We start from the raw sequence: 12,719 nt of genomic DNA, 5'->3' as shown, positions 1-12,719 counted from the left end.
AATGCGGACCATGTGTAGCCTGCCAAGATGTTCCCCTTGATGGCAGATATGCCCACCCCGATACCACGCAATGCTGGGAATATGCACATCCCCCTACAATACCACGAAATGCATGTATCTGCAAGAAATGCATGAAAAGGCTCGTAAATCATTCAGCGGAGCCAATGCCTGTCACTGACAACGTGCATGCCTGCACAGCATGTTGCAGCAGCAGTACCAGCAGCACCGGCACCAGCACCCGCAACAATACCAGACTGCTCAGTAGATGGTTGTGATTTGCCACGGCATGTCACAGTTTCATTACAAGCAGTAGAGCTGGCCGAGAAGCTTAATGTGAAAGTAAACGCAAACGATCAGCCAGCGGGTCTCTGCAACCGGCATAACATGCAGCTACATGACAGCAACAGGCCCACATGCACCATGTGTGGCGCACAAATAAGGGGTGTTAAGCGTAAATGTCCGAACGTCGGAGCAGTTCAGCGTCAGCTGCACACTGAGCGTGGTCTTACGGTCACCGAGGATAGTGCTTTTTGCCTAGCCTGTTATAAAGGCCAACTGGATATGGTGGACAGTCAGACTACTGACTTCAAGCTGGAGAGCCTGGTGCAGAGTATAACAGACGAAATGCACCAATGCACCTCACCCGAGGAGTCCGCATTGCTGGCAACAGCAAGATTTGTCTGTCTTGCATGCCTCGAGAACCGTTCTCTTCTTCTGGCAACGGCTGCTGATTTCTTCACCATCCATCGACTGCAACAACCGGTGGCTACTGTCCAGCCTTATTTTGAAGCTTGGCGCTCATCTCAGTCACGGGTCATATGGTACCAGTAAGAAACGAGGTACGCTCCTGTATCGTACAGGGTGTGACACAGTTCTGTGCTTATACAATTCCCTCGCCGTTGCACGATCCCAGACCCTGAAACACAGAGCACAAAATGAAACCCAGCACACACAGCACACAAGCCAACCCAGTGGCCCATCATCCTTCGTATCAGAGCTGTCGGCTGCAATGCACTCATAAATCAAAAGTCAAGCACAAGAATTCAAGCACAAAGAGCATAACGACCTAACTTCACTGTCGGAAATGAAGCTGGACGCAGTGGTGGATAGTGTGGACAGTGAGTTGTGGGGAAACATTTCGCTGATGATGTACGGCCAATCGGAGTCAGAAGGAAGTCAAGCATCCAACCACCGTGCAAAGAGGATCCGGTGCTTGTTTGTTCTATCATGCATGATGCATGCAAGCACACCAGCATGCACTTACCCTTTCCAGCTTGTTCTTTCGGACTTTGTGGATGCACATAGCAATTCCAGCGAGCTCATGCGAGTACTAGCACGAGTCGGCGCAACAGCAGGTGGCGACTCCTACAAGCGATATCAAAAGACCATCATTGATAAGAAATCAGAGCTCGGAATGAACAGTGAGATACCTCACGCATAGTTCTCCATTGCAACAGTGGATAATATCGACAAAACGAGCCAGGCAGGCGAATGTACTACGGAGACCAATCAAGAGGCTTTCATGGTACATCTATTCAGAGCATCACACCGAAGCCCATCAGTGGCAATATCGTCGCGTGCAACAACATAGACCGAGTGCCACATCAATGATTCCGCTGTGCATCACAGCCTGCCAACACGAGTGAACCACAGGGGATGCGAGGCAGGCTGAGGTCCCGTGCAAGAACAATGATTGAAGGCCAGAAGCCACAAGTCGACCACCAGAGCACGCAGAGACACTTACCTACACCCCAGTCACAGCTGGATGATGTCGTTCAGCCTGATTGGCCCACTGGACCTAGTGCTGTTGATGACGAGCGCGCAAGACCATCTACAGAAAGCACAGAGAATCCAGAAAATACTGCAAAAACCTGTGACACAACTATCACACATGATCAAGATAAGGCTGCAAGTACAGAATGTTCAGTATGCAACACCCAACTCGCGACCCGCGCCAGATGACGCGCGCGTGTCTGTGTGTGTGTGTGTGCTTCTAAGGCTTCTGCTGTAGCATCTTTATCATCGCCTCCGGCGATGGGCGTCCAATGGTCCAATGGTGTGTGTGTGTGTGTGTGTGTGTGTGTGTGTGTGTGTGTGTGTGTGTGTGTGTGTGTGTGTGTGTGTGCCAGCTAGTTCGGTTGGTGGGTGCACTTATGCCAGATAGTGTTGGGCCTGTTGCCAACGGGCTCGGCTGCTTGAAGGTGTATTGTTGTACCTACCACCTTTGTTGGTTTCAGGGTTCATATACTTTCTGTTTGAAGTATACATACCTGTTAACCATGGACTGCTTCTGGCTAGATTAACTCTTGTGTGATCAATGGTGCTAGTGAAGCTTATATCAGATCCGCTCTGGTTTAGCCACCCACACTAGTACCCAGTATTACCTTCACTGGGGGCAGGGGTAACTGCAGTTGGATCCCGGGACGGATACCCTGATGCCGTCAATCCTTTTTCTGCACCTTGTCCTCACCCACTTACTGAGGTGTGGTGAGCCCATAAGTGGGATCATTTCAAGTCCACCCTAGTTTGGGGATTTCAGGGGGTGTCGGCCGTTGGGTGGTTCAATGGCCAATTGAGTCATCTTTCCAAGATTCCTTTTGAGTCTCTCTCCCCTCTCCCGGGGAGACCCACGTGACCAGTTTTGGCAGTGAGCAAGTACAAGTACAAGTACAAGTACAAGTGTGTGTGTGTGTGTGTGTGTGTGTGTGTGTGTGTGTGTGTGATACGTGTTTGTATGTGTGTGTGTGTGTGTGTGTGTGTGTGTGTGTGTGTGTGGAGCATGCGCGTGTGTGTGTGTGAGTGTGTATATGTGTGTGAGGCTGAAGACACATGCTCTCACAATAGATTCGCACATGCTGCGGACCCTGCGTCTCCAGCGCTTGATTTTCTTTCAGGCCCTGCACTTCTGTGCAGTTGTGCTAAACTACATAAAAAGTTTCTTTGACTATGTACTCCATCTATAATTATGTAATGAACGTCCTACCATGGTACATACAAAAGAAAATGTTCCACAGGCTACCTTCAGCCAGAACTTTAGCAAACTAGATCAGCAGCCAGGAATACTGCTGGATTTTGATTAAAATCTGGACCCCAATCACACGACTTACATAGAAATTCCGTATAGATGTCGAAGACAAAACAGCAAGGGGACTAGTTTGCAATGTAGAGGTGCCCAAGAAAATAAGCAGCCAAAACGTCCTTGTTCAAGCACAATTACTTTAGTGCAAAATTCCACACAATTCGACATACCTCCACGAAATTGTGGGCCGCTCCATTTTGCATAGCCTGATTGGGATGTGCTTTGGGAATCAAAACCCAAATATATCTACCTTTGGCTTAGAGCATAAGCCGAGAGTGTCCGCTATATGCTATCCACTCCGGCACGACAAGCAAGTTGATGGTACGATTACGACGAAAAAATATATAGTGCAAACACAGGTCTTCATGGTCTACAGTTGGGCGCAACGAACCTCAGCTGAAGTGACATAGGTGACAAAGGGACATACCTCAGCAGCAAACCAAGTTATGAACAAGGATTCCTCCAGCACACGCCAGTTCAGATCCAAATAAGGTTGCAAATTCCCAACAAAACAATAGACCCTTTGCACAATAAGCGAGAGGGGTCGAGATGGGGCATGCTGTGCACGCGCTGCACACTTGGCATACAACCAGCATGCATGCATGGTTTGCTGCAGGACGTGATCAAACTTCCTGTGACAGGCTGTGTTTTCACGGTCCTGACGCGATGTTCATGTATGTACTTCCCAGCCTTTTTCATTTGAAGTTTTTTTAGTTCTGAAGGAAGAAGTTCCGAAATGCTTTCCAAGGACCACTGTTGGTTTCTTGTTTGCAGCAACCGTCATCCCTAGTGGCTAGTCTAAGAAACCCACTTGTCTTTCCATGCATTCCCTGGCTATGCTGGCATTCCACACTTTTGAATCCTCGCTATCTGGCGAGAAGAGGGCCGCAGTTTGCTGCGACATCGTTCACAGTGTTGTGCTCGGAACACTTTGTTGATGACGACTTTCATCCTTGCTTTTGCGAAGACGCTGAACGCCCTGCCAGGAGACTCTGGAGCCTGAGAAAAAGGCATGACCCATCCCTGTCTTTGCAAGGAAGATCGACTGCTTGCTGGCGCTGCTCGAGCTGCTGATGTTGAAGTGCAGAGCGACGCAGCCTCATCGCTCAGGTGTGCGGAGAAAGTCATCTGAGTTCGAGCTGTGGCTGTGTGCACGATATGACAGACTTTCACATTATGCACATAGCCACCAAAGTAAAACTCATGGACACTAACCACGGACTTCTTCACTAGTACTACACCATCAGCTCCCTAGCCCTCTTCACTGTCGTCGGCGACTTGCCCCTGCGTTGGAGATGAGCACGCATGGTGTGGCACTCACTCTGGGAAACGTGAGAAGTTCATCACTCATCCACTCGGACGCATGACAAAGTTGGGCATGATGAAGGTACACTCGAGGAAGACTGGTGCCCCTCTTAGTTCTAGGAGCATCAGGGTTCTGCATCGAGAAGCGTTCTCTACATCGACAGAGGAGAGAAGGTAGAGAAAATAAAAATAAATTTCAATCTACAGTAATCCGAAATATCCACTGACTGCGGAAAACTTACCGCTCCAATAACTCCTTCTTTTTCGAGACAGATACGCATCCTCATTCAGCAGAAAACTGTTCAGTTCCTTCACAGACCATTCTTTATTTGACAGCTCCTCCACGGGTTCCACAGCCATCGATGGCAAACCACTCGGCACTCTCTCCTCCATCTCCAAAATGGAAAATACAGTGTTTCACCATGCTCAACAACTGATACTCTGCACAAAAATCGAAGAGGATGCCCCGTCTCGGATCACGTGACCGTTACTGTGCAAAGGGTCTATTGTGTCGTCGTCATCTTTTTGCACCTCGATTTTTCCTGCGGTTGCAAATAAAAAAACAGGCTACTCAAGCCGTCAAGGGCTTGGCGCACGGACTGACCGAGCAGCAGGCAAAAGCCACGCGCGTGGCTAGGCACGCAACAATGGGGTGTCGGGCATACAATGGCGGGAAGCCATACTGGGTAAAGCCCAGGCTGCACCACGAGTACGAGTACGCCCTTATGCGCAGGCCAGACTACCCCATATTTGCATAAAGGTATCAGTGCTACTAAGGCTGTGTTTACATGAAGCGTTTCAACCCGGGTTGAGTTCGACCCGGGTCAGATTTCAACCCGCCATGTGCATAAAATGAATGGCGCGTTTACATGACGCATTGCGCTTGACCCGGGTTGAAATTTCGCCCCAGGTTGATTTCAACCCTCCCCCCCCCCCAAGGGGAGGGTTGAAATCAACCCGGGTCAAGAAAATCGTACAAACGTACTTCTGTGCGTATCTCGCACCAGGTTTGAACAGCACTGCACATGTAAATTTCGCGCGAACGGATTCACGTGACCATACAGGACTGTAGAAGTGGACTTTTGGCGGCATATCAGTATTTGACCCGGGTCAACTGTCTTCATGTAAACGCTCATCGTACAGACTTTCAACCCGGGCTGAACTCGACCCGGGTTGAAACTTCTCATGTAAACACAGCCTAATGCGATGTTTACTACAAGCAGGGCTCATGGCGCCAAATCTCTATAATAGGAAGCAGTTCCTTTCATGGTAAGGAAGGACTCCAGCGCGCGTACTACGCCTCAGCCAAGGTACAGTACTACAATTGCGCTCGGTGAAATCCGGCCCGAAGTGCAAAGCCGGCGCCGTGAAGCCAGCTCCCATTTCATCACTGGCGATTTGTGTGTATGAACTCAACTGTACGCACCTCGTGTAAAATTTCGGAGTGCACGTGTTGCATGCTAAAAACAGTTCAACATTTCTTTCATTAGGGACCTTTCGCACCACACGTACGGGTACGAAACGAATGTTTATTCGTCACCTGTGTTCGAGGATTCATCAGAGTCCCTGCGGAGAGCTCCTCTTCACGAATGGAAGCCTCTTCATTCGTGGCGCGCTCCGAATCCGTCACGTACACATGTTTTGCCAGGTACACATTTTCCCTTGATTCCATGATCCATGCACGTGTGCGTGTAAACACCCCTACGCCAAGCTACCGGCCGTAGTCGTAGTTGCCATACACATTTGCATGTTGTGTATACTTTATTTATAGTGGAAATCAAAACAGGCAAAATGCCTAATAACATTGGACCCACTGTGAATAACATGTTAAAGGATATTGTGGAAAAGTAGATACAAGAGAAAAAGAGAAAGGAAAGAAAAAAAACCAGAAGGTTGGTTGCAACGAACAGATATCAATCCAGTGAGCATTGGAAAACCTATGTCGCTGATAATATATACTGCAAGGCTTGAGATTTAAAATCCAAATACCTATTTAAACATTTTGCTGCTGGTGGCAATCTATTCCACATAATGGCTCCAGCGTGCGTTAGGCGCTTAGCAGAACAAGCAGTGCTAGCAGGTGGAACCACAAGCAAGTTGCTTTGGCCTCCCCGAGTGCGAGTTGAGGGCACATCAGCAAAAAAGGACTGAAATAGGGTGCTACATGCATCATGCAAACATCGCCAGATGAAACAAAACATACTCACAGAAACCTGTAGATCACATACATGCATTCGATTTAGCAGGGGAGCAGTTCTGGCATGACGACTTGCGAAACCTGAATCTGTTTTCAACGAAACAATTACGAGCCGAATCAAACTTTCGTTTCACATTCGATTCGCAGCAAATGCGAAAGGTCTCTATTCACTTCACGGAGTACAGCTCATGAAGAGATAGAGAAGAAAGACATGGCCATTCCCAAAACCTCGTACAGAGTCCACAGTGCAGACAGAACAGCAAACAAAGGACACACAAACATGCTCCGCAATCCCATTCTCGACAGTTTTCTTCGCAAGCCCTATTCCAAAATGGAGAATAATGAGTTATTTGGAGGAAATGAATTGAGTAGACAAGAAAAAATAGCGACCCTCAACAGAGCAGGTCATACTTCGTGACAAATTATGGACATAACCGGTTACAAGAAGACTCAGGTAAGTGAAACAGATCATCAATAATGTGATAAAATAGAGAACAAATCACAAAACAATCTTCGATTCTATTGTCCATGTTCAGGTAGAGGACACATGCAATCGAGTTGAAATTGGAAGATGCGTAGCAAGACAGGCAGGTAGCGGAACAATCCCGAGACTCTCACCTGTGGGCATGGAGTTTGTTGCTGATCACATCGCTGCCAATCGCTTCGCGAGCAAGGAGAAGATTTCTGAGGTTCTGGACACGGAGCAACCTGGTGGGGAAATGGCAGCCCCCCAGCACGGTACACAGAAGCCTCAGACGGAATAATGACAGGTTCGGGCGGCCGGTGCGTAAGTTTGTTTCGAACGAAGCAGCAAAAAACAGCCGGCTAGTATGGGGAATTGAGCATCGCCAGTTTGACTTTGACCGCGTTGTCTTTGCAGACGAGGCATGCTTTGCGTTGGATCTTAACGGACGTGTTATGTCCTGGTACCCGCGGGACGAGAAGCCAATAGTCGAGGTGCCACACTATCCAGCAAAGGTGCACGTTATCGGGGCCATTTCACTTTTCGGAACCGTTCGGCATTTGTCCTTTGCTCCGACATGGAGTGCAGCAACGTTCGCCCAAGGAATGGCAGCCGACATTGTACCGAGTGGCATCGGATTCTTTGCAAACGAGTGGTCCTTGCAGCTCGACAATGCTACGTCCCACACGTCAGCTCAAGCACAGCAGGATCTTCTCGATAGCGGAGTACCCAACATCCTGTTTCAACCTCCCGGACATGAATCCAATTGAGAATCTGTGGGCTCTTCTCAAGAAGAGAATAATTCCACCTCGCTGCGAGAATTCTGACCAGCTTGTGCAGGCACTGCACCTGGAGTGGGACTCGTTGGCTCCTGACACGGTTTCCCCATGCGTGGAGTCACTGCCACGTCGTGTTGAAGCCCTAATCGAAGCAAACGGTGGCCACACGAAATATTGAAGCCCTTCTACTCTGTGTATGAAATAAACTGTTTCGAAACGATCTCCGTCTTCTTTACTTGTCCTCAACTGAAATGAATGTTACCAAGAGTATATAACCCCCCAAGAGTGTGCAACTCTTGATACCCTTTCTATGGGGTACGCCGACGGCGAAAACTCACATCACGTTATGCAGTGTCTCAGTGGTACGTTTCCAGCCCGTTTTTAGCGAGCAGTGGAGTAATAAAAAAGCACTCTCTGACAGAAACTCACTACGCGTATGCAAATCCCCAGCTTGATCATGGCAGATATTCGGATTTCGCGCACGCTATCCTTCGTTTGCATGTAGTACGAAGATATCTGAGACACGTGATGTGAGTTTTCGCCGTCGGAGACCACATATGCAGAGTTGCACACTCTTGGGGGGTTATAATCTTGATGTTACTCTTCTCTTTGTTTGGCGCGGTTTTTTACACTTTGGTGTGAGCATGCATGCGTATGAGTACAGCACATGCACAATTCATACGGCACACGTGCACACTAGCACTTGTACAACTTTGAGGGCGTCAAGGGTCGCATCATCAATTCAACACACGTGAACAGGAATGTTTTTGGTGTGCAGAGATGTCCATAAATGATTCAAAAGAGTTCTTAGTATTGTATACTTGCGCCCATCATATGCCCCTCAACCCACAAGAGGAATATTGCAACATTACTTTGGCTCAAAAAGAATGCAAACTAATCAATCTCGCACCCAGCACTAAAGCATGTATTGGGGTTTTCCAGCTTTAGTTTGTAAACAGTTTGTCAATTGACTTATCACAATGTTGTGCGTGAGACTGCCTCACTTCGTAGTGGATTGTGCATTATACCCTATATAAATACTTTTCTGATGGATAACGCATTAGAATGTCTGGTCATGTGTGCTACCTGTACACAGGACGGTAGTCTTCCTGTTTATTGCGCTGCCGCAAATGGGCATCTGGAACTCGTCAAGTATCTACTAGATCTCCAACCCGAAACGATCTCTGTGAATGGCTATGTAAGTTAAGCAATCTCGATCATTGACTCTCCTTGCTGTAGTCAGTTACTCCTACAGCACTCTTCTTGCCAATCAAGACTACTGTGCTAGCTATATGTCAATTGCTGGGAAGTATCAGGCCGAAACAGCAACCCCACCGATTGATTTACTCCAAAAGTACCTGTGAATATTGGTGACTTTCCTGGCCGGCACTGATAGCTGCACAAAGCACCTCCATTATGCATTTGGTTCACATAAACATTGGTTATGATTAAGAAAGGAAAAGGACAAAATGTTACGAGTTATGGCAAACTATCCACCAACGTAACCAGATCTTATACAGTCAGCGAGTGCGACAAAATGGCACAAAACTGACAAGGAGTACTGAGGCATTCGGCGACCTGACACCTAGCTTTTCCTTTCTTCATCATAACATTATTGGCTCACCATACGAGTTCAAATAAACATTGGTCTCAATCATTTCTGATGTGACCTCATGGACACACTCATCATCAATTCAACACCCATCAACAGGAATGTTTCTGTGTGAGCAGAGATGTCCACAAATGATTCAAAAGAGTTCTTAGTATTGTAAACTTGCGCCCATCATATGCCCCTCAACCCACGAGAGGAATATTACAATATTACTTTGGCTCAAAAAGAATGCAAACTAATCAATCTCGTACCCAGCACTAAAGCATGTATTGGGGTTTTCCAGCACTAGTTTGTAAACAGTTTGTCAATTGACTTATCACAATGTTGTGCGTGTGACTGCCTCACTTCGTAGTGGATTGTGCATTATACCCAATATAAGTACTTTTCTGATGGATAACGTATAGAAATGTCTGGTTATGTGTGTTACCTGTACACAGAACGGTAACCTTCCTGTTCATGGCGCTGCCTTAAAGGGGCATCTGGAACTCGTCAAGTATCTACTAGATCTCCAACCCGACACAATCTCTGCAAAGAACGATGTAAGTTGAGCAATGTCTATCGTTGATACCCCTTAAGCATTTTTTCCAGAACACGGTTTGAGCAATATATGCAACAAATAACATCTAGTCACTCGCGCCAGGCCAGAGCAACAGACCTTAACCTTACGGATTCCAACATCGGCCAGTAGAGCAGACCATGGCACACCAATCACTCTTGGGTCCATACAATGGCCCTCCCTACATACTAAATTGATGTAAATATATTTCCTGGTGTATGTGTGTTTGTGTGTGTGTGTGGGGGGGGGGGGGGGGGCGTGCATGCGTGCGTGCGTGAGTGCGTGTGTGCATACAGCAAGGAAAACCAACTGTCTTAGTCGTTCTTTGCTGATATACTTCGTGTTGTGCAGACCACGTGTGCATTGGTGGTCGATTCTCATAACTTCACAGGTTGTATTGACTACAGTCCATTCGGAAAAAGTTGAGCGCTGGCTCTGGAGAGCTCCCGTATTTGGCGATTTTGTGGTACACTGTGCAATGCCGCGATATTCGAAACTTGAAAAAGGGTCCAAAAAAGGTACCTCAACTGGGTTTCGAACCGGAAATGTACTGTTATGCAAGTGGAGTGAACGGCCTGCATTTTCATGGTTTTTCCCCAATTCAGTGCTTTGGGGGCAAAACCTGGCCGAAATCCTTTTCTTGTTATGGCTAACTCTTTGGAAAACTAGACTTCAAAAGCACAATTGGAAGAGAATTCCATGGGGGACTGCCTAAATAAATAAGACGGAAACTTAAAATTTGACCCATTTATGGCCAGAAGCTAGGATATCATTTATTTCTGAATTGACTGTAGGCAGATATCTGGCACTAGTCTTGATCTGTCTCATTCAGATCTTGTCCACTATCGTTGCTATCGTTTGCGTGCTTCTTTCGTGACGGGAGTACACATGGTACACGGTGTGTATGCGTGTACATGTATGTGTATGTGTTGGGGGAGGGGGAGGGGGGAGGGGGTGTATGTGCATGTTTGTGTGTACATGTATATATTAGGGCTGAAACGATTATATCGGTTATCCGTATAATTGATCATAAAGCAGGATTCACAGAAGCATTTTGCGTTGTGACACACGATGCGACGGTTGCAAAACTGGGAAATCCCCAAATCGCAGCCAACTCGCAGCCCATTTAACTGCCGCAACTGGGCCATCGCAGAAGTTGAGCTCGGCTCAACTTTTGCGATGCGACAAACGATTTGGCGTACGATTTTGACCTTTTCTACAGCAAAGTTGTACAAAGATTCAAGAGTTGCCCGAAAATTTGTACAAGTTGTACCCAACCGCGTGAATACCATGGTGGCGTACCTGCCTGCATTGAACTTCGCGCCAAATCAGCAAGGTATCATCGCTTCGGGGACTTCGCCTGTGAATGGTATTTCGTGAGTTCGCATCGCACGTCTCCGTCGCAAATCGCGTCGCATCGCCAATCGCATAGCAAAAAAAGCTTCTTTGAATCCCCCTTACAACGAAGCGACTTCGATTATGCTGTCTATTTCGATAATGCGATTCCAAATAAATAAATACATAAAAGGAATAAAAAACGTGTACAAGAAGATGTCATGCACATGACTGTACTACGTAGTAGTAGGATCAGATAATGTTACGTACATAAGTCACCGGAGGATGTACCCAGTGTGCTGACGGTGCTCAACACCACGAAAACAGAGCGTTTGTTTGCCAGCTAGCTGGCCTCTGCGTACACCGCAGACACACCCACACACAACAGAAAGATACAGATCACAGTAGTAGTGTGGTATTTGTTCACTCACGATGATAGTTGTGTGTAGTAGTGTGGTTTTTGTTCACTCACGGTGGAAGATGGAAGAGCGTAGTGTATAGATGAGCATGAAGAAGGTTAAGGGCATGCCACCTCACGCATATACATGTACACGTATGTACCAGACCAACATGATGCAAGAAGTGAACCACTGTGGCGAATAGGCCCGCCGGATAATTTACCAGCCAGAAGCTGGCGGAAAAAACCTCAGGACCCCGGCGGAGGCACATCCCTGAGGAAAAACCGGTTAGAATAACCCCATAAGATAAACGAACCAAACGTAGCCTGCAGGACCTATCCCGAAGTGAGAATAAACGGGAGGGCGGGTGGTAAACTACAACGAAAAGAGAAAGACCACGATGAAGAGAAAAGTTTGAGAACACTGACAAAAAAAAACAGCTGACGCAATCCTGGTGCCGTAACTATGGTGAAAATGCTGGCAAAAAATACATTTTTCGTTTTATTCGCTACGCTCAGCCAACGAAAAATAACACTTTTTACCAGCTAGCTGGCCTCTGCGTACACCGCAGACACACCCACACTCGGTGTGAAACTTTGTCGAATGCTCCTGCTATGTCTATAGCCAGCACGCGGACTGCGCCACCACGGTTGGCTTCAGAGACCCAGGAGTGGTTGAGAGACGTGAGAAGGTCAGATGTGCTGAGCCCCTGCCGGAATCCGTACTGGTGGATGGACAGGGCCTTTTCATGCTCAAGATGATTGATTATGGCAGTGTTGACAATCTTCTCCATGACTTTGGAGACAACAGATAACAAGGACACAGGTCGGTAGTTCTTAGCAGCAGAATGAGATTGATTATTGTGTATCGGGACCACACGGGCTACTTTCCAGAGCGAGGGCTGGACATGGCACCGAAAACAGAGTGAGAACAGCTTGGAAATTGGTGCAGCCAAAACCTTTGAGCACAGCTTCAGAAATCTGGCAGGAATGCAA

General features: G+C 47.4%; 1 long non-coding RNA gene across 1 annotated transcript in view; it reads left to right on the top strand.

Annotated features, from left to right (window-relative positions):
* The window catches only part of LOC135826498 (uncharacterized), a 111,513-nt gene extending 101,544 nt beyond the window's left edge, over positions 1-9,969 (top strand). Inside the window, exons 5-6 of the long non-coding RNA XR_010555311.1 lie at positions 8,920-9,021; positions 9,873-9,969. This is a non-coding gene — a long non-coding RNA (uncharacterized LOC135826498). The remainder of the gene's footprint in view (positions 1-8,919; positions 9,022-9,872) is intronic.
* The last annotated feature ends 2,750 nt before the right edge of the window (positions 9,970-12,719 follow it).

This window comes from Sycon ciliatum, chromosome 10 (genome assembly GCF_964019385.1).
Source record: "Sycon ciliatum chromosome 10, ocSycCili1.1, whole genome shotgun sequence".
NCBI lineage: Eukaryota > Metazoa > Porifera > Calcarea > Leucosolenida > Sycettidae > Sycon > Sycon ciliatum.
Note: the sequence above shows the minus strand (reverse complement) of the source record. Positions and strands in the feature narration are given on the sequence as shown.